Source organism: Trichechus manatus, unplaced genomic scaffold (assembly GCF_000243295.1).
Source record: "Trichechus manatus latirostris isolate Lorelei unplaced genomic scaffold, TriManLat1.0 scaffold00119, whole genome shotgun sequence".
NCBI classification, from domain to species: Eukaryota; Metazoa; Chordata; class Mammalia; order Sirenia; family Trichechidae; genus Trichechus; species Trichechus manatus.
This window is the reverse complement of record NW_004444055.1, coordinates 6,618,915-6,638,254: the sequence shown is the minus strand read 5'-3', so window position 1 is coordinate 6,638,254 and position 19,340 is coordinate 6,618,915.

Below are 19,340 nucleotides of genomic sequence, written 5' to 3'. Positions count from 1 at the left end.
GACATAAAGTGATACTCGTGAGGAGTGTGCCTCTTAGCTCAAGTAGATACAAGAGACTAAATGGGCAGCTTCTGTCCAGAGGTGAGATGGGAAGGCAGAGAGGGTTAGGAGTTGGTTGAATGGCCATGGGGAATCAGGGGTGGAAAGGAGGAGTGTGCTGTCACAGTATGGGGAGAGCAATTAGAGTCACGTAACAGTGTATGTATAAATTTTTGTATGGGAAAAAAGAAAAAGAAAAGAAAAATCCTCACTACTGGACCAATAAACAACGTCATTATAAATGGAGAAAGGATTGAAGTTGTCAAGGATTTCATTTTACTTGAATTCACAATCAACACCCACGGAAGCAGCAGTCAGGAAATCAAATGATGTATTGCATTGGGTGAATCTGCTGCAAAAGATCTCTTTAAAGTGTTACAAATCAAAGAAGTCACCTTGAAGACTAAGGTGCACCTGACCCAAGCCATGGTGTTTTCATTTGCCTCATGTGTATGGGAAAGTTGAGCAATGAATAAGGAAGACTGATGAAGAATTCATGCCTTTGAACTGTGATGTTGGCGAAGAATATTGAATATACCATGAACTGCCAAAAGAAGGAACAAATCTGTCTTGGTAGAAGTACTGCCAGAATGCTCCTTAGAAGCAAGGATGGTGAGACCTCATCTCACATACTTTGGACATGTTGTCAGGATGGACCAGTCCATGGAGAAGGACATCATGCTTGCTAAAGTAGAGGGTCAGCTAAAAAGAGAAAGATCCTCAGCGAGATCAGTTGACAAGGTGGCTGTAACAATGGGCGGAAGCGTAACAATGATTGTGAGGATGGCACAGGACCAGGCAGTGTTTAGTTCTGTTGTACATGGGGTTTCTATGAGTCAGAAATGACTCAATGGCAACTAACAACAATACTTGAAATACCAAGTTAGTGAATGATTTATATTTCTATATAAATTAGAGAGGACTCATGGTTACCCCTGTAACAATGTCAGTGTACTCATTTGCCTTCTGTGTGCTTTCTTGAATGGGAGAGAAAGCAGAATATTAAAGTTAGAAATTGTGTCTAACCTGAAACCTACCTTGTCAAAGCCCATCCTGCAGTAAATGACTTGTTAATATTCCTAGTAGTGGCAATTACCAATTACTGCAGTGCTATGAGCTGTGACTTTATGGCTTCTTGTTTCTTTTTATTTCTTTCCCCTTGACTGTGAAATGTGAGTCAATAAGGGCTTTAAGAATGTTCCCATCTCCTTATCTGCACTGTAAATTTAGTTTTGGCTTGTGTGCTCACTAATACAGCACTCCCATTTTCTTTTTAACTTTATCCATAGATAAATTCGTAATATAGAAGAAGGCCAGTACACTATGATGATTTCCTGGAGCCAAACAGTAATGATTACCAAACTCAGGGACCCTGAATGAGGTTGTGCCTGAAAAAAAATCCAAAAATAATTTATCAAAAATCTATACATGGCAAAAATTTAGTTTTAAACTGAAATGATTTATGTGTGCTTGTTCTTAAATAGAACTTATATCATTAATTGATATACCAAATATTTATTGTCATGTTATGTTCCAGACACTGTACTTGGCACTGGATATAAAATGGTCCATAAGGTAAAGACATGATCTTGTCTCTCCTAAAGCTTGTATTATGCTAGGAGAGTGGAAAGGGGAAGTGAGGCTGCAGGTATAGATAAGTAAACAAGCAATTACAGTACAGGGCGTTAAGAGAACTCAGAGAGTAAGTTTGGGGTGTCATAGGGACATGTAGGGGGGGGCATATAACCCTAATTTGAAGAGGTCATGAGAAAGAATTTAAGAGAGAAATTATATCTAAGTTGCTATGGGAAGAATGAAAAGCAAATTGATTTATGATATTACCTATAGATTTGTTGTTAGATGCTGTCAAGTTGATTTTGACTCATGGAGTATAACTACCCCATAGGGTTTTCTTGGCTGTAATATGTATGCGAGCAGATTGCCAGGTCTTTAAACTGCTGGGTAGGTTCAAACTGCCAACCTTTCAGTCAGCAGCCAGTGTGTAACTGTTGTACCACCAGGACTCCTACCTATAGAGTAGAAGTCTAGAGAAAAAATTAAGATTCTTTTTTCAAAATACACCTTAAATTTCTAAAAATTAGATTTGCTGTTTCCTTGTAAGATACAGATATATTTTTTTCTTGTCAGAGCTTTGGGCCTTCAAATGGCTAATTTCCTCACCCACATGTTTGTAACACACTTCTGAATTCCAGGCCCCATTCCCAACTAAAGCAAAATGGCACCATTTGTTTTACTTGTTAGAAAATTATTTTTACCATCTTGCCAAGATCTGAATATCCCTACCGGCATATGCCCTGCCTAGGAACAAGACTGTCAAGTGTGTCATGATAGAAAAATAAATTGAGATTTGTTTACTACTACTAAATATTTATTGAATATCTACTCTGTGCCAGGGAGTGTTTTACATGCTGGAGCTACAGCAGTAAACAAAGCAAAGTCTCTGTCCTCATAGAGCTCACATCCTAGCTGGAGAGACAAAGACAAATAAATGTATAAAATGTCAGGTGGAAATGAGTGTTATGAAAAAAGACAGACTAGGGGGTAGAGAGTGGTAGGGTAGAGGGAGGTTATTTTAGATTGAGTGATTAGGTAAACCCCCCTAATGGGGTGACAATTGAGCAGAGACCTGAACGAAGTGGAGGAGTGGGCCATACAGCTCTCTGGAAGAAGACGGTTCAATGTGGTGGGAACACTAGTGCAAAGACCCTGAGGCAGGAGTATGTTACATTTAAAGTTAACTGCCCAGAGAATAGTTTGGATGTGATGTGATGGTCCATGGAGTAACGTAAACTTAGCATTTTTAGAAGGAGAGAGAAAGACTTGACTAGTCTCTCATCTTTCAGATCTCTGCCAAGGAGTGTTGGAAATCTATCTGAGAATGGAGCCAACTCAGAGAAGAGAAAGTTGTAACATTGTTTGAAAACCTGGAGCCAGCTATGCCTGAAACCAGATGTCCCTCCCTGGTGTTTTCAGTTATATGAAATGAATTCTGCTCCTGCATTTTAAATTGTTTTCTTTTCTGAGACAATTAAAGTTGGGTTGCTGTCACTTGCAAACGGAAGAGCATCTTTCATCTGACTCTCTGCTGGTGTCATCCAGCAAGATACTATAGTATCCAGTGGAGGTGAAGGGTGAGAAAAGACCTGTACCCCCAATTACCAGTAGGAAAAATTTAAATGCTAGATAGATGATGGAATTATCAAAAGTACACAAATAGTTATTATTGTTGTTGTGTTGTTGTATTAATAGCCAGAGAATAGCCACTGCCATGTCTATTCATTAAATAATTTAGCCTTATTTAACTGTTGACATTGTACTTCATTCGTACTGAGGGCTTAATCCATGGACAGACAATTTATTGTTTTTACCTCATTTAATCTTCAGAATAGCCCTATGAAGCAAGTACTACAGAATTATTATCTCTACCTTACAGACGAGAAAACTGAAGCTTAGAGAGGGCAAGTGATTTGCCCAAGATCACACAGGATATGAGTGGTAGAACTGAGATTTGAACACAGGCTGCTGGCTCCAGAGCCTGTTCTCTCTTATCAAGACATCCTCCACCTACCAAGATTGACATAGTCCCTCTCTTCTTGGAGCTGGAAGGTAAAACAGGCTTAAACAAGTAATTACAAATCTGATGTGTCCTAATCTCATTCAAGGAAATGACATTTAACTTGAGAACCGAGGGATGAGTAGGAGTAAGCCAGGCACAAGAGATGTTGGTTAGGTCTGTCACCTGCAGATTTGGGAGCAAGTGGGAGGCAGGGCTGTCCATGTCTTACCTTGGATTCCGCAGGGACATCTAGAACTTTGCTCCGAACAAAGTATACACTCTAGATGTGTCTTAGTTATCTAGTGCTGCTGTCACAGAAATGCCACAGGTGGATGGCTTTAACAAAGAGAAATTTATTCTGTCACAGTCTAAGAGGCTAGAAGTCCAAATTCAGGGTGCTGGCTCCAGGAGAAGGCTTTCTCTCTCTGTTGGCTCTAGGGGAAGGTCCTTGTCATCAATCTTCCCCTGGCTGAGGAGTTTCTCAGCACAAGGACCCCGGGTCCAAAAGACATACTATTCTCTTGGCTCTTGTTTCTTGGCGGTATGAGGTCCTCCTGTCTCTCTGCTCACTTCTTTCTTTTATATCTCAAAAGAGACTGATTTAAGACACAACCTAATCTTGTAGATTGAGTCCTACCTCATTAACATAACTGCCTCTAATCCTGCCTCATTAACATCATAGAGGTAGGATTTAAACAACATATAGGAAAATCACATCAGGTGACAAAATAGTGGACGATCACAAAATACTGGGAATCAGGGCCTAGCCAAATTGACACATATTTTTGGGGGACACAATTCAATCAATGACGAGATGTTTCTTGACTCAGTTTAAATAACAAATTAACCAGTTCCCATCAAGTCAACTCCAACTCATGGCAGCCCCATGTGTGTCAGAGTAGACCTGTGCTCCATAGGGTTTCCAATGGCTGATTGCTCAGATGTAGATCACTAGGCCTTTCTTCTGAGACACCTCTGAATGGACTAAAGACATCAACCTTTTGGTTAGCAGCTGAGTTCATTAACTGTTTGCACTACCCAGAAACTTCCAATCGGAATAAGGATATTTAATTTTGTCCCTATCACTGGATTCTCCTGGTAGAAATCTTCCTCAGTAATTTTAAAGTCTTCAAAGTGCCTTGTAAGGCCACAGAACCAAATACTCCTTTCACTTACCTGTATGTGACACCCATTAATTTCGATGGAAGTGATCTGTGTTTACTTGAAGGAAGAATTTGGTTGACAGGATATTGCATAGTAATTAATGGTATTCCAGTCTCTTCCATACACATTTAGTATGTATAATCATTGTTTAAGAAGATTGCATGCCACATGAATTAGAGGTTGTGGAGTCTGAGCCACCTCCACATTTTGATAGTTTTATATTCCTTACCTCGCCCTATGGTTACGTTTCTTCTCAGACTAACACCATGATATTATTACTTCTGACAACTAGATTTTCAGATTGAAAAAAAAAGAACTACAGCTTAAAGTTTTAAAAAATTTTTTAAAAGGCGAAAAGTCACTCTGAATTAAATCTTAGGGGAAAAAAGTTATCAAATGTCCCTCCCTGAAGATCATTCTAAATGGGAAGGATTATTGGTACAGAATGGTCCAACTGGGTTCTGTCTGCTGCTGACCCTTAGGATCCACTCTGGCCTATGTGTCTGTTCTCCATTTCCTTAGGACCATGATTGGGAAGGAAATGCTGTTGTCTTCTTCTTAGGCTTTAGTGTGATTTTGGATCTGTCAATTATCTGGGCATTCCTCTGAATGTTAAAAAGTATTTCAAACAAGAAATAAATTTGTAAATGTTTAGTGACTATAACCCGCAGGCTAGAGGCTGAGCTTCATCAAAACGTTAGCCTTAAAAACATCTAATAACGCTCTTATCTACTTCCACCTTCATTTGCTTTCCTCTCTTTCCTCCTAATTGACTCTTTCTTCTCTGTCTCCTCCACTCAGCTGTACGGTGGGAGAAATGTTAAATGAAAAGTTTGGAAACTGAAGTTCTGGATGTAGTTCTGCTATTAACCTTGTTACTAAAGACAAGTCACTAAGGTTCTTTTGGATCTGATTCCTTCTTTTTTTCAACAAACATAAGCATAAGCACTGTTCTAGCTGGGGATTCAGAAGGGAAGAAAGCACACACAGTCCGTGCTCTTATGGAGCTGATACACATAGGAAGATGAGAAGTGATCACAAAAGGAAGGAACCTCACCTTCGTGATGCAAAGCCAGACTGCCCGTTTGTCTATGTGTCATTGGCTTCTTTGGCTATCAAACTGATATAGCATTACTTACCTTGGACGTCTCCCAGAATTGAAGCATTATAAAACTGCAGCACAGGCAGAGGATCTAGAAGAGCCAAAATAATTTTTTTAAAAGAAGAACAAAGTTGGAGGACTTATACTGGCTGAACACAGTGTGATAGTGTAGTGATAGCATATGGATTACGCAACGGAGTTGAGAGTCCAGAGATAGATCCACATTTGTATGATCAATTGATTTTTGACAAAGTTTCCAAGGTGAAAAAGGGAAGTCTTTCAATTAGTCATGCTGGAATAACTGGATATCTGTATGAAAGAAAAGTACTTTGACCTTTTACCCACAGGATACACAAAACTTACCTCAAAAAGGATCATAGACCTAAATCTAAGAGCTAATACCATTAATCTTCTAGAAGAAAATTTAGGAGAAAATCTTTGTGACTTTGGGTTAGCCAAAATTTCTTGTAGAAGACAAAAATTGTGAACCATAAAAGAGAAAATAGGTAAATTGAATTTCCTGAAAATTAGAAGTATTAATTTGTTAAAGACACAATTAAGAAAATAAAAAGGTAAGCCATTAACCGATTAAGAGAAAATATTTGTAAAACATATATCTGACAAAGGACTTGTATCCAGACTACATGAAATTCTCTTACAACTCAATAATAAGAAAGCAATTCAAGTATAAAATTAGCAATATATATTACCAGAAACTGCGTAAACACAGATATATGGGTGGTTAAAAAGCACATGAAATGTGCTCAAAATCATTGGTCATTAGAGAAATGCAACTTAAAAACCACAATGAGGTACTACAATCCCCCACTAGAATAATTAGTTGCCATCAAGTTGCTCCTTAGAAGGAAGGATGGCGAGACTATGTCTTACATACTTTGGACATGTTGTCAGGAGGGATTAGTCCCTGGAGAAGGACATCATGCTTAGTTAAAGTACAGGGTCAGTGAAAAAGAGGAATACACTCAGCAAGATGGATTGACACAGTGGCTGCAACAATGGGCTTAAGCATAACAACGATTGTGAGGATGGCACAGGACTGGGCAGTGTTTCGTTCTGTGGTGCATAGTGTCGCTATGAGTCGGAACCAACTTGACGGCACCTAACAACAACAACAACATCAAGTTGATATCAACTCATGGAAACCCCATGGGTGTCAAAGTAAAACTGTGTTCCCTAGGGTTTTCAATGGCTGATATTTTGGAAATAGATTGCCAGGCCTTTCTTCTGAGGCACCCTTTCATGGACACAAATCTCAAACCTTTTGGTCAGCAGCTGAGAGTATTAAGTGTTTGTATCATCCAGGAACTCCTCCCACTAGAATAACTAAGATTAAAAAGACTGACAACAACAAATGTTGGTGAGGATGTGGAGCAACTGGGAACTCTCATACACTGCTGGTGGGAATGCAAAAGGTATAGCCATTTTTTGAAATGCAAGTTCTTAAAATATCAACCCCTCAAATTCCACTCTTAGGTATTTACTTGAGAGAAATGAAAACATGTCCACTCAAAGACTTACATACAAATGTTCATAACATCATTATTTGTAGTAACAAAAACTGGAAACAATCTAAACAACCATCAACTAATGAAAAGATGATCTAAATGGTGATATACAATGGAATTCTTGTTGTTAAGTGTCATCGAGGCAATTTTGACCCATAGTGACCCCATGTGACAGAGTAGAACTGCCCCATAGGGTTTTCCAGGCTGTAATCTTTATGGGAGCAGATCTCCAGGTCTTTCTCCAGCAGAGCTGCTGCATGAGTTTGAACTGCCAACTTTTTTTTTAAAATAATATTTTATTGTGTTTTATGTGAAAGTTTACTCAGCAAATTAGTTTCCCCTTTAACAATTTTTATATGAATTGTTCCATGCCTTTGTTTACAATTTTTACAATGTGTCAACATTCTCATTATTTCCATTCTGTTTGTTCTGTTCCCATTGATTTAGCTTCCCTCCCTCTCCTTGCCATTTCATCTTTGCTTTTGGGTAACTATTGACCGTTTGGTCTCATATAGTTAATTGTTTAATTACAACATTACTCATGGGTGGTACTGTTTATTTTATAAGCCCGTCTATTATTTGGCTGAAAGATACCTGCAGAAATAGCTTCAATTCCAAGTGCAAAAGGTATCTTACAGTGACAGTCTTGGGGGTTCCTCTAGTCTCTATGGATCCAGGAGGTCTGGTATTTTTTAGGAATTTGAGTTTTGTTCTACATTTTCTCCTATTCTCTCTGGGACTTTCTATTGTGTCCCTTGTCAGAGAAGTTGGTAGTGGTAGCCGGGTACCACCTAGTTCTTCTGGTCTCAGGTTAGAAGAGGCTGTGGTTTGCATGGACTATTAGTCCCATGGACTTGTTTCTTCTTTGAGCCTTTGATTTCCTTCATTCTCTTTTGCTTCCTATGAGTAGAGAACAATAGTTGCATCTTAGATGGCCACTCGCAAGCTTTTAAGACCCCAAATGCTACTTACCAAACTCAGATGTAGAACATTGTCTTTGTGAACTATGTTATGCTAAGTTGTCCCCTGAGTGAGCCACCACCCTTTTGATTAGCAGCTGAGCATTTAACCCTACCATAACCATAACCAGTTGCCGTTAAGTTGATTCCGACTCATAGCAACCCTATAGGACAGGGTAGAACTTCCCCATAGAGTTTCCAAGGAGCACCTAGTGGACTCAAACTGCTGACCCTTTGGTTAGCAGCCATAGCATTTAACCACTACGCCACCAGGGTTTCCATTTAACCCTAGTCAGCAGTAAAAAAGAATGGGGTACTGATACAACATGAAAGGATCTCAAAAATGTCATACTAAGTAAAAGAAGCCAGTAACAAGTCTACATACATTTATATGAATTTCTAGAAAAGGCAAAACTATAGCAACAAGCAGATCAGTGGTTTCCTGGGGCTGAGGGTAGAGGTAGGGATCGCCTGCAAAAGGCACAAGAAAAATTTTGAGGTGACAGAAGTGTTCTAAAACTCAACTGTTGTGGTGACTGCAGGACTGTATACACTTAACTAAAGCTCATTCACACTTAAAATCGATGAATTTGAAAAACCAAAATCAAACTTGTTGCCATCGAGTCGATTCTGACTCATAGTGACCCCATACAACAGAGTAGAACTGCTCCATAGGGTTTCCAAAGAGTGACTTGTGGATTCGAACAGCTGACCTTCTGGTTAGCAGCTGAGTTCTTAACTACTGCGCCACCAGGGCTTCAGGTGAATTTTAAGTGTACTATAAATTATACCTCAATAAAACTGTAAAAAATATTAACTCAGAATAAATACTTGGAGCTTATAAAAAGCAGCACATTCTCCAAAGCAATATTTTGGCAGTTGTAGAGGGTAAGGAGAAGTTAGTAAGCAATAGGAGAGTTTTCAAGGTTCAGCCAGGAGAAACTTACAGTCATAATGGAACTCAAGAAATCCCAGGTGATGTAGCCCCCAACTTGGGACACCCTGCCTGGAAACACTGGCAGAAATTGAAGGCACCAGAAATAGATTTCTTATCACTCACACAGAAATCTCTTCAGAGGCCACAGGCTGCAGTTTCATCGCTTTATCTGGCTAGATAAACCCTTAAGAGCTTCTCCTCATCTGCTCCCTGGAACCTGGGAGGTGGAGGGTGGGAAGAATGGAGTATCTCAGCCTTCATGGTTTGAGGTTGACCTGTAATATGTCTTCATAACTTTGGAATTTCTGTAGCTCTCTGGTCATTCATAATGTTTCTTCTTGGAACTTCCCATTTTCTGGTTTCCTTTGAGGGCTCTGTCACTGCATGTTCTATCTGGGACACTGAAGTTTCCTGAGGTACTTTTCTTGAGGGTGTCAGCATTCCAAGAGGTAGAGAGCCATGGTTTTTCTAAGTGTAATTAACAGGAGGTTTCTCTTAGGAGGGAGTCCCTGGGTAGTGCAAACGGTTAATGTGCTCAGCTGCTAACTGAAGGATTGTTGGTTCGAGTCCACCTAGAGGAGCCTCAGACATCAGCCAACGAAAACCCTATGAAGCATAGTTCTACTCTAGCACACATGGGTGGCCATGAGTCAGAGTTGACTCAGTTGCAACTGGTTTGTTTTGTTTTTTGATCTTAGGAGACCCTTAAGCCTGAGCTAGCCCCTTCCTCCTCAGTCCCTCAGCCCAATTCCAGCTCCCATCTCCCAACCTCTTCCCTTACAGCATTCAATTAACTGCCACCTCTCCCATGAAGTGTGGTGAAGAACAAGGACTCTCCCTGTCTGAACATGCTTCCTTCTACATACTTAGATTCATAATATCACAAGTTATTAGAGTCCCAAAAGATTGTATAGAAAGCTAGGCCATTGTTTTCCAAAAATGTCTTCCTCCTAACTGAGGGTGTTCATAAGTATTCAGTGGGAAATGGATTCTTTGATTAAATAATTTTGAAAAATACGAGATTAAACAGGTTTCTATATGCTGTGTATTACAAGGTGGCTCAATATGTTTGCTTTGCTAATGAGCATCAGGTAGGAGATTGATTCATGTTGTGGATTGAATTGTGTCCCCCAAGAGGTTATGTTGAAGTCTTAACCCCTATACCTGTGAATGTGACCCTGTTTGGGAATATGAGTTTTCTTTTGTTATGTTAATTAAGTCATAGCAGAGTAGGGTGGGTCCTAAACCTAATCACCTTTGAGAGACGTCTTATAAAAAAAGCAGAATAGACACAGAAAAACACATACAGGGGCAAGGCAAACACCAAGAAATGCCAAGGAACTCCCAGTGCTACCAACACTAGGAACCTCCCCTAGAGCCAATGCCCTGATTTGAACTTCTAGCCTCCAAAACTATGAGACAATAAATTCTTGTTCTTTAAAGCCACCCACTTATGGTATTTTTCTGTTAGGGCAGCACTAGGTACCCCAAAACAGTCAGGATATGATATTCAGTGTTTGATCAAAGAAACCTTTTCTTCTCTCAGATTGTAGAGCAGCACTGTCAGATAGAAATAACCTGCAAACCATATCTGTAATTACATATATAATCTAAAATTTTCTAGTAGCCACATTTTAAAAAGTACAAAGAAACAGGTGAAATTAATTTTAATAACCTATGTTATTTACACCAGTATATGAAAAATATTATTTCAATATTAATTAATATAAAAATTACTAATGAGATACTGTCTTAGGCTGGGTTCTCTAAAAGAGCAAAACAAATGAAGTGTATATATAAACGTATATAGAGAGATTTATTTTTTTTTTAGGAAATGGCTCATGCAATTGTGGAGGCTGGCAAGTTCCAAATCAGTGGGTCAGGCAGCAGGCTGGAGGGTTCTTACATCCCAAGAACCAGAGGTCAGAGGATGACTAGACAAATGCAGAGACAGCTTAAGCTTTGCCAGAACGTCCATATATATTGGATGCAGACCATACTCCCTTCCATCAGATCACAAAATGGAGGATGATTACATAATATCTGCCAAACCACTGAGAATCATGGCCTAGCCAAGTTGACACATAACATTAACCATCACAGATACTTTACATTTTTTTCCCCCATATACTGTTTCAGTTTTTATGTTTTAAATTGTGCCACTAGTCACATTTCAAGTACTCAACAGCCAAACGTAGCTAGTGGCTACCCTATTAGTGCGGATCTAGAAAGTCAAATATGCCAAGGAATATATCTTAGGAAATGCTCATCTAGTTACACGCAGATGAGGATGTGGAAGTCCTGAAGATTTAAAGCAAGTTTCCTCAGTTACAGACCCAATTAGTGTCAGAGCTGAGATCGACACACAGGTTTCCTGACATTGTGCGCATAGTTGTTTTTACTACACCATGACTCAGACACAAATCTGACTATTCTTTTCCTTTGTAGGAGAGAGAATTACAACTTCCTTCCTTTGCCTGCGGGAGAACACTCTTGCTATTCCTTCTGAATTGAATTAGAATGGGACAGAGAAGGGATGAGTTTGCAGAGACCACCCAAAGCCTTTCATTCTATCTTGTGCTTTCTAGAATCTGCATGGTATCCACAGACTGTGTTTCTCATTCACATCAGAGCCTTTCTCAGGCCCTAGTGTACTAGTTCCCTGTCTTATTTTCCTAGTGCTGCTGTAACAGAAATGGGTGAATTTTAAGAACAAAAATTTATTTTCTCTCAGTTTAGGAGGCTAGAAGTTTGACTTCAGGGCCGTGGCTATCAGGGAAAACTCTGTCTGTCGATTCTGGGGGAGGATCCTTGTCTCAGCTTCTGCAGACCAGCATTCCTTTGTTCCCTGACGATTCTCAAGAGGCATTTATCTTCCCCAGTTTGTGCCTACTTCTCTCTCTGTGTCTATGCTGCCCCTTACAACTCAGAAGAGACTATGTTTAGGACACACTCTACAATGATATTACTTCATTAACATAACATAGAAAAATCTATTCCCAAACGGATTATATCCACAGGTATAGAGGTTGTGTTTCCAACACATATTTTGGGGGGACACAATTTAATCTATAACAGTCTTTAGCCAGGGGATCATTGTGGATGGCACCTGAGCACTGGAATGAGGAAGACAAGAAGAGTCTTCCATTCATCATCTGTTCCACAGTACCTACAACAACCCTACCATGTGCCAGGCACTGTTCTTGATGCTGGGATATAGCCATTAACAAACCAAGTCCTTAGCCTGTGGCAGGAGATAAACAAAACAGAAATTTGTGAGTACATGCCCTGTCAGATGGTAATAAGTGCTACTGAGAAAAGATAAAGCAACCTAAGGGGAAAAGGAGAGTAAGGGATGGAGATGGGTTGGGAAGTAAGGTATTCTTTTACTCTCTTAATCACTGCGCTTATTGATGGTGTTGTAGATTGAACTGTGTCCTCCCAAAATATGTGCTGAACGTGAATGTGTTCCTGTTTAGAAATAGAGTTTTTCTTTTGTTATGTTAATGCGGCCATACCAATGTAGGGTAGATCCTGAAACAAATCACTTCTGAGTTATAAAAAGATCGGAATAAACAAAGAGATACCTACATACATGGGACACGGATGCTGTGTGAGAGCCATCTACAAGCCAAGGAACACCAAGGAGCCAAGGAACTTGGGGCTACTGACAAAGAAGTAATTGACAGAGCCAAGACCCTGATTTGGACTTTTAGCCTCCAGAACTATGAGAAAATAAATTTCTGTTCTTTAAAGCCACCCCTTGTGGTATCTATGTTACAACAGCACTAGGAAGCTAAGACAAGTGGAAAGACAAAATTGATTTAAGGAAAACATTCTTCTTAATCTATATTATTAAGGTCTGTTTAAATTTGTGACATTGTGTGAACATGTGGGTCCTCTTAAGGAAAGAAAAATGAGAAAATTTATTAAGAACAGTAAAGTACATCCTATTTACCAGGCACTACCCTGAGCACATGACATGACTTTGACAACTCCGTAAGAAACGGAGGGTCTTCGCTCTTGGTGTGTTCATTTCCAAGCCCCTGTAGTTAAGAGTTGTCAGGAAAGCAAAAATTGTGAAGATGGGCTGGCATTTTTAGAAAATCAGCATCCATTCAACTATCCTTCCTGTTTTACCTTAAAATCTGCCCTGGTCAGTCACCTTTGTTGGTCAAAGCCTCATTGATTATCAGATATTTACAACATACGATTGTACAATGAAAAGATAAAGCAAATGGATTGTAAAGGGAACCTGCAGGTTTTGCGAAACATTTAAGATTTTATGAAGTTGATCAAAGCGATACAGGAGGGCAACTAGAGTTCTTGGAAAGCTATTAACGAATGAGAACTTGGCATGTTAACAGTTGAAGAAAATAATGATGGGAACAATGACGAGTGCTTAAAAAGGAAGGATTTCAATAAAAAAGGAACAGAAGCTGTCCATGTGAAAATCGATTAAGTTCTAGGATGGTTTTGCAAAAAATGTGTATCCTCAGTACAGGGGAAACTAGCACAACTTGTACAAGAAAAGGTCATAGAAGCCGCATAGACACATCCAAACTCCCTGAGGGACTGAATTGCTGGGCGGAGGGCTGTGGGGACCATGGTCTCGGGGAACATCTAGCTCAATTGGCATAACACAGTTTATAAAGACAATGTTCTACACTCTACCTTGGTGAGTAGTGTCTGGGGTCTTAAAAGCCTTTGAGCAGCCATCTAAGATACTCCACTGGTCTCATCCCTTCGGGAGCAAGGGAGAATGAAGAGAACAGGATACAAGGAAAAGATTAGTCTGAAGGACTAATGGACCACAGCTACCAAGGCCTCCACCGGACTGAGTCCAGTACAGCTAGATGGTGCCCGGCTACCACCACTGACTGCTCTGACCAGGATCACAACAGAGGGTTCTGGACAGAGCTGGAGAAGGATGTAGAACATAATTCTAACTCACAGAAAAAAAGACCAGATTTACTGGCCTAAAGGAGACTGGAGAAACCCTGAGAGTATGGCCCCCAGACACACTTTTAGCTCAGTGGTGAAGTAATCTCCGAGGTTTGCCGTTCAGCCTGGAGTGGACAGCCCCGTAAAACCAAATGGGACTAGTGAGGTACAGTAGTCCAGTGACAAGGGCCAGAAGGCAGAAGGGGACAAGGAAGCTGGTGATAGGGAACCCAAGGTTGAGTAAGGACATTGTTGATGTGTTGTGAGATTGTTAACCATTGTCATAGGGCAACATGTGTAGTAACTGTTAAATGAGAAACTATTTTGTTCTGTAAGCCTTCATCTTAAGTGAGAATAGCAGCACAATTGGAAGAGCGTAGTCAATGTCACTGAACTGTGCATGTAGAAATTTTTGAAACGGTGTATCTTTGTCTATGTGTATTTTCACCAAAAAAAAGGTTGAGACGTTAGAGGATTGACATGTTGTGGGGTTGTTAACCAGTGTCATAAAACAATATGTGTACTACTGTTTCATGAGAAACTATTTGTTCTGTAAGCCTTCACCTGAAGTACAATAAAAAAAAAAAAAACAGAATTATTAAAAAAAAAAAAAAGTGTATCCTCTTAATTTTGCTTTAAAGGTCAAACATGAAATGAAGGAGGTGCTATTATTCAATATTACTTGAAAATTTTAACAAAACTCTACAAAGCAATTTATTTTTTATTTCTAAGAATAGCTGTATAGCTGAAGCTTTAAACCAAATTTGGTTAAATGTAAACTAATTTTTATAATTTTATCATTTTTAGTACATTTTTTCAAGAAAATGCTCCATCTAATTTTCAGTGACTAAGGTGCACCTGACCCAAACCATGGTGTTTTCAATCACCTCATGTGCATGTGAAAGCTGGGCAATGAATAAGAAAGACTGAAGAAGAATTAATGCCTTTGAATTATGCTGTTGGCAAAGAATATTGACTATACCATGGACTGCCAGAAGAATGAACAAATCTGTCTTGGAAGAAGCACAGCCAGAACGTTCCTTAGAAGCAGAATGGGGAGACTATTTCTCACATACTTTGGACATGTTATTAGGAGAGATCAGTCCCTGAAGAAGGATATCATGCTTAGTAGCAAGAGGGATTGGCAAAGTGGCTGCAACAATGGGCTGAAGCATAACAACGATCATGAGGATGGCACAGGACTAGGTGGTGTTTCATTCTGTTGTACATAGTGTCACTATGAGTCAGAACTGACTCAATAGCACCTAACAACAACAATTTTCAGTGACATTTGGTGCATTCATTTTATGTGGCCATTTCCTGGGACCAATTATTCTCACCACCACTCGTCTGTCAGTTTGTCGTACTGTGGTGGCTCGCCTGTTGCTGTGATGCTGAAAGCTAAAAACCTGTTGCCGTCGAGTTGATTCTGACTCATAGCGACCCTAAGCCACTAGTATTTCAAATACCAGAAGAGTCACCCATGGTGGATATGTTTCAGCAAAGCTTCCAGACTAAGACAGACTAGGCAGAAGGACCAGCAATCTACTTTTGAAAAACTAGCCAGTGAAAACCTTATGAATAGCAGCATAACATTGTCTGATATAATGATAGAAGATGAGCACCTCAGGTTGGAAGGCAGTCAAAAGAAGACTGGAGAAGAGCTGCCGCCTCAAAGTAGAGTAGGCCATGGACTGCCAGAAGAACAAACAAATCTGTCCTGGAAGACAGATGTGAGACTTCATCTCACAGACTTTGGACATGTTATCAGGAAGGACTAGTCCCTGGAGAAGGGACATCATTCTTGGTAAAGTAGAGGATCAGCAAAAAAGAGGTAGACCCTTGTCTTAGTTATGTAGTACTGCTGTAACAAAAATACCACAAGTGGATGGCTTTAACAAACAGAAGATTATTCTCTCAGCCTATTAGGCTAGAAGTCTGAATTCAGAGTGCCAGCTCCAGGGGAAGGCTTTCTTTCTCTGTTGGCTCTGAGGGAAGGTCCTTGTCATCAATCTTCCCCTGCTCTAGGAGCTTCTCAGCTCAGGGACCCCCTGTCCAAAGGACACGTGCTCCTGGCTCTACTTTCTTGGTGGTATGAGATCCCCACGTCTCTTCTGCTCACTTCTTTCTTTTATATCTCAAAAGAGATTGATTTAACTCATCTTGTAGATTGAGTTCTGCCTCATTAACATAACTGCTGATAATCCCACCTCATTAACATCATAGAGGTAGGGTTTATAACACATACGAAAATCACATCAGATGAGAAAATAGTGGACAGTCACACAATACTGGGAATCATGGACTAGCCAAGTTGACACACGTTTTTTGGGGGACACTATTCAATCCATAACAACCCTCAATGATATGGACTGACACAGTGACTGCAGCAGTGGGTTCAAACATAGCAGTGATTGTGAGGGTGGCACAGAACTGGGAAGTGTTTTGTTCTATTGTACATATGGTCACTATTGATGGAACAGACTTGATGGCACCTAACAATAATAACAACAACAATTATCCTTGAGTGACAGAGAATACCCTGCAAGTGCTATTATAATCACCACTTTTCAGGTGAAGAAGAAACTGAGGTATGAAAAATTTAACTAATTTGCTTAAGGTCACAACTAGAAATCAAGAAACCTGAATCCAGACCACATCTCCACTACTCAGCACTGCCTCCTAGAGGGGTCACATTGGTTTAGCTTATTCTTGACAAAGACCCAAATAAAAAAACCTTCCAGAAAAAGCTGCTTAGTACCCATTTCTTGTGGAACTCACAGGTAGGAATGATTCTACATTAAATATTTTGGTTCAAAGTGGCTTTGACTAGTAAATGAGCACATTGTCTGTTGTCTCGCCATCATATTTATACCGTCAAAAAGATTTTAAGTCCAAACCTCCTAACTGCTAGTTAAAGTCTATTATCTTTGTGTTTGCTTAACTTCTACAGTACATATCAGGGAAGTTAAACATGTCTGTTATAAATGTCAGGCGTCTAATTGCCTTACCTTACAGCTCAGCCAGAAGGCAGACACTAAATAAAGAAAACCTCCCAGCTCACAATGACATACTGTGTTTTTGAATCTTTCAAGCAGAGAGAAGATAATGGCCATGTTTGATTTCAGGCAAGACTGCTGATTTGCAGTCTCTTCAGGAAATTGTAGTGTTTCTGAGGACAATATTCCTAGTCAAAATAAATTAAGCTCAAAGCCAAAGTAATGACCACAATCAAAGTTAATTACACAGTATATTTGGTTGGAAACGACTAGAGGAAAAATGAGTTATCATAGCAGAGGGTCCATCTTATAATCCCTCTTTAATCTCTGGTCCTTTTCACCAGTGGAATGGAAGAAGATAAAGTTTTCTTTTTGAGTGTTTTGCATTTGTAGATAGGTCAGAATAAACCATCACCATGACGAGATGGTGGAGGAAGTGGTGGTTCAGTGGCAGAATTCTCGCCTTCCATGTGGAAGACCTGGGTTCGATTCAGACCAATGCACCTCTTGCGCATTCACCACCCCTCTGTCAGTGGAGGCTTGCCTGTTGCTGTGATGCTGAACAAGTTTCAGAAGAGCTTCCAGACTAAGAAAGACTAAGAAGAAAGGCCTGGTAATCTACTTCTGAAAATCAGGCAATGAAAACCCTATAGATCACAACTGTCCAATCCTCAACCAATCGTCAGGATAGCACCGGCCAAGGCAGCACTTCATTCAGTTATCCATTAGGTCTCCATGAGTATGGAGCCAACTTGGCGGCAGCTCACAACAACAACAATGACGAGGTGGAGGCTGGGGTAGGGAGAATTATGTTCTAGAGGAAGAGTGGCTCTTTACTCTTTAGTTTCAAGCTTTTAAAGAATGCAAGGCAGTCCTATAACATTCTCCTGGATACAGAAGGTGAATGGTGAGAACCACTGGACTATCCTATATTCTTAAAAGACTTTCTCTGTCCAAGAAGTATCTGGTGCAGTGACATAAGGTAACTCTGTTGTTGTTAGGTGCTGTCGAGTCAGTTCTGCCTCATAGCTACCCTGTCTACAACAGGGTAACTCTGGATGTATTGAAAAGAGAGCAGTTAGCAAGAGCTGACGAGCTGAGTTCGCTGCCCTCTTTCAGCTGTGCCACCCTCTTTGCTGTAATACAGTGCAGCCACTAATGTCCATTAGCAAGGTGTGAACTTTGACGTGATTTCTCCGGAAATAATGGACACAGACTGAGTCATACTTAATCAACCGTTGCTCTCCTTTAGTCTATCCAAATATTCTGCATCCTTCAAGCTCAAGATGAAATCTCTTCTAAGATTGATCTCTTGGGCCTCACAATTCAGATTGCATTTAGAGTCAGTGTTACTTACACAGGTTAATATTTAATTATTCTCTAATTGATTTACATGTTAGTTAAAGATCTTTTTGAGGTCAAGGATAGACTTATATTTATCTAGGAGTTCCAAATGGCTAGAACAGTCTGAGTCAGACAACCTGTATTATTGAAACAAATTGTTCAATAAGTTAGAGATTAGGATACTGTCATGGATTGAATTTTGTCCCCCAAAAATATGTGTATCAATTTGGCTAGGCCATGATTCCCAGTATTATGTAGTTGTCCCCCATTTTGTCATCTGATGTGATTTTCCTATGTGTTATAAACCCTAACTCTATGATGTTAATGAAGTAAGATTAGCAGCAGTTATGTTCAAGAGGCAAGACTCAATCTATAAGATCGGATTGTGTCTTGAGCCAATTACTTTTAGGATATAAAAGTGAGAAGTGAGCAGAGAGACGCGAGGATCTCATACCACCAAGAAAGCAGTGCCGTAAGCAAAGCGTGTCCTTTGGACCTGGGTTCCTGCTGGAAGAAGCTCCTAGTCCATGGGAAGATTGATGACAAGGACCTTCCTCCAGAGCCAACAGAGAGAGAAAGCCTTCCCCTGGAGCTGACACCCTGAATTTGGACTTCTAGCCTACTAGACTGTAAGAAAATAAATTTCTCTTTGTTAAAGCCATCTACTTGTGGTATTTCTGTTATAGCAGCAACACTAGATGACTAAGACAGATGCTATGAGTCGGAATCGACTCAACAGCAATGGGTTT